The following is a 3,748-nucleotide window of genomic DNA, read 5'->3' as shown; positions in this document are numbered from 1 at the left end:
GAAACACACACCGTCGGTGTTCATGCATTGTGGACACGGTCAAGTTCAAAAATTTACTTTTATTTGAGGCCAATAGAGGGAGACTCCGATTGGGTGCGGTGGTTACAAGGTTGAGAAACGCGTCGCCATCGATGGGTCTTTGCTGAGCTGCTTAGTGGACCGTTGGAGGCCAGAGACCCACACGTTTCACTTCAGATGGAGAGAGATGGCTCCTACTCTGGAGGATGTGTCACTTTTGCTCGGACTACCGTTGGCAGGTCATGCCGTAGGACCGTTGGACGCACCGGCTGGTTGGGAGCGAGCTCTTACAGAACGTTTTCACGGTGTTTTTCCGGATGCTCCCGATCCGGTATGGGAGCATCACGGACCTAAGTATGAGTGGTTGCTAAATTTCCGGGTAATTTCCCCTACCTATTCTCTTCAAGTTATCGCGCATAAAGTTTTACAGAAAATAATTGCGGCTTACTAAAACTTTCTCTTCGCTTAATGCAGATCCAGAACTTCCGGGCGCCGTTGACTGCGGAACAGATCACTCGGAGCCTCGAGGCCTACTTACTGTGGCTTTTCGGCAAGGTGATGTTCACGGAGAACCATGTCACCACTATTAGCGCCCTCTACATCCTATGGCACTCGAGATAGCGAGCGCTCAGACGGCGGATCAGATCAGACAGAGGAGTTGGGGTTCGGCGGTGTTAGCGGCTACATACCGAGGTATGTGCAACGGTTGCCAGCTTACATCGAGAAAGCCAGCCCTTCTTGGATGCCCTCTATTCCTACAGCTGTGGTCGTGGGAGAGGTTCTCTATAGGGCGACCAGATGTACGTGTTCATGAGCCTATAGACGCCATGTTTGATGTTGACGGCATCGACATGCCTACTTTCAGTCTGTGTTGGACTCGTCGCAAGGTATGCACCGTGTTGTAGTTTAATGCAACTTTTTCTGCACAAGAGATCGATCGATGCTAGCGGCTACTAACTTTTATTCTCTGCAGAGACGCTTTGCTAGTGATCAGACCAGGAAGGCGTACACAGCATTGAACGAGCAGTTCGATGCGTACACCGGGGTCATCTGGCAGCCCTACACGGAAGCAGCCATACAAGCGAGATACCCTGCTGGTATGTCTGTGCTATGCACAAGGGACCGAGATTACTGGATGACAAAATCGAAGATCATCTTCGATGTCTTCGTCGAGGAGATGGCACAACAGAGGGTTATGAGGCAATTTGGTCTTCTGCAGTTGGAGCTACCTCCCCCTATAGAGAACCCGGTGCCAGCACACATCCACAGGTATTAACCAGTTTTTCAATGTTGCATTTTCTTTCATAGTACTCCATTCGAAGCTTTAGGTAATTGTTGAACACACACCACAATTTTAGGACGACAAGGAAGGGCATGAACAGGACAACTGCTGACTGGCTAGTTAGACTACAGCCGTATGTTATAGAATGGGAGACAGCAAACACAAATCTATGGCACGAGAATCACAATTTCGATCTCGATGAATTCAATCTCTATTTGCGGCGCTACATGACCGGAACACGGTTACGCATTGTTGAGTACTCCTACCCAGAGGAGTTACCGGATCCTACTCCGTCGGATATGTACCCGAGCTATGATACTTCGGGCTCTAGGCAGTACGCGGTAAGATATTTTTTCTTTACGTAATGTTGTCACATACTTTGACGTGCAAGAGACAGACATTATTAATCGTCATGGAAATTTGCAGGCTACCTTGACACGTGAACTGTACGGCGACGTGACCACCTTTGGACGATCACTATCGTCTGGACCTCTTCTTCATCATCGTCCAGTGGTACAACCCTTCTTGGAAAGAATTCAGAATAAGATACGGACTGTGTACGAGGCTATCACGTGCACCCGGAGAACCGATGTTGTTCAGCACGAGCAGGAGCAGCCGCGTCACTCCATGCAACGACATCAACCACGTCCACGCCTAGCACAGCAGCCGACAACCAGGCCACCCCGTCCTGACCAACCTGGCAGTTCTACGTGGCACCCGCAGCACTATGGTCCCACGTCGAGCTTCGTGTTTTCTCCACAGCCACAGCAGCACGGTCCCTCGTCCAGTTTCGTGTTTCAGCCAGAGCAGACGTCACACCCAGCAGGTATGTGTCTTCATATTTATTGTTTTCAATATTAATTGACGCGACCTCATTCTTCATGATGAACCGTTCCATCGCGTAGGGGCCTATGGATATCAGGCGTCTATGTCGGCATCACATGATACGTGGGGGAGTGATCAACATCCCGAGGACAACATACAGGCTCAGATGTCGCAGCACACCCAGTGGATGAACATGTTTTCGACTCCTCCACCAGGCCCCACACAGGATACACAGCATGACCAGGGAGAGTCTGAGATTCCTCCTCGTCACGTTAGGGCACCCGACAGGTTGGGATGGTCCCCGATTCCAGATCCGCCTCCCCGCCAGGCCAGACGTCGTCACTGACGCTTCTATGTATCTGTATCAGTAGAGACATTACCATCTATTTCTGTGTAAGACTTATGTCTATTCTATGTATGAGACAAATGACTATGTACTTATGTACGAGACATATGCCTACTCTATTTTAGTACTCTGTTATCGGAACTACAAGATCATATCTAGATAGAACATAATATTCATACAACGAGACATTGCAAACAATTAGATAGAACTACATCTAAATTAAATGGTACGTAACTGAACTCACAACATACAGCATAAAAACTACATGAAGTCATCATCGTCATATGTTCGCGCCAACTTTTTCCCGCCATATGTTCCCGCCATATGTTCCCGCCAACTTTTTCCCGCCACCCGTTTCCCGCCACCCGTTTCCCTCCTCCCATTTCCCGCCAACCCTTTCCCGCCATATCGCAGTCGTTCTTTCCCGCCATTTTCTCCTCTCTACCTATAAAACCCCCTTCAGACGGAGCTGCATAAGCATTGCAGTGTGCTGGTGGTGAAATTGGAGCACTGTGGTGGAGGTGAAGCTGTTGTTCGTCGTTCTTCGTTGGAGCCGGAGCACCGGCAGTTTGGTGGCCGCCGTTCGTCATTCATCCTTCGCACGCACGCTTCAAGGGTATATTTAAGCCCACATTTTATTTTTCGTACGTGCTCCGGTTGTATTTGTTAATATATTTAGATGTCAACTAATTAATCTGTCAATATTTGTAGTTGCTACGGCAAATATTCGTAATATAATTGTAGGAGGGTGAATTGTATTAGTTGCTCCGTTAATATTCTATAATATATAGCTTCGTAATATATAGACATGTCTAATATTTGTTAGTGGGGATATAAAGGGGTAGGGTAGGTACTCAATGCGATTTGTGTGTTGCAGATGGCTGAGGGTACTCAGTGGGTGCTTAGCCCTATTGTTCATGTCCAAGGCTTGTCTCCAAGTGTTGTGCAAGTTAGTGAAGTGGACCTCACTTTTGATTAGTTGAAGACTAAATTCATGTTGAAGCAAGGGTTGAAGGAAGACGATTTTGTGTACTACGTCAGCAGGAAACATTCAGATGGCCCTGGGGAAAGAAAATTGATTGACATAACTGATGATGGCAAGATTCAAGAAATGCTGAGCGAATGGGAATGGAAAAGGGTTGTTCAGTTGCATTGCTACAGGAAACCGAGTTATATGTGATGCATTTGTCATTCGAGATCCGCCTCCCCGGCAGGCCAGACGTCGTCATTGCCGCTCCTATGTATCAGTAGAGACATTACCATCTATTTCTGTGTGA

At 47.8% G+C, this 3,748-nt stretch overlaps 1 long non-coding RNA gene across 1 annotated transcript; it reads left to right on the top strand.

Moving 5' to 3' along the window:
• The first annotated feature begins 958 nt into the window (after window positions 1-958).
• LOC109765387 (uncharacterized) lies at window positions 959-2,612 on the top strand. Its single transcript, XR_012186761.1, has 3 exons — window positions 959-1,287; window positions 1,377-2,126; window positions 2,206-2,612. It is a non-coding gene; the product is annotated as an uncharacterized lncRNA (long non-coding RNA).
• Window positions 2,613-3,748: the final 1,136 nt, after the last annotated feature.

This window comes from Aegilops tauschii, chromosome 6, assembly GCF_002575655.3.
Source record: "Aegilops tauschii subsp. strangulata cultivar AL8/78 chromosome 6, Aet v6.0, whole genome shotgun sequence".
NCBI lineage: Eukaryota > Viridiplantae > Streptophyta > Magnoliopsida > Poales > Poaceae > Aegilops > Aegilops tauschii.
This window is presented reverse-complemented; position numbering and strand designations above follow the sequence as displayed.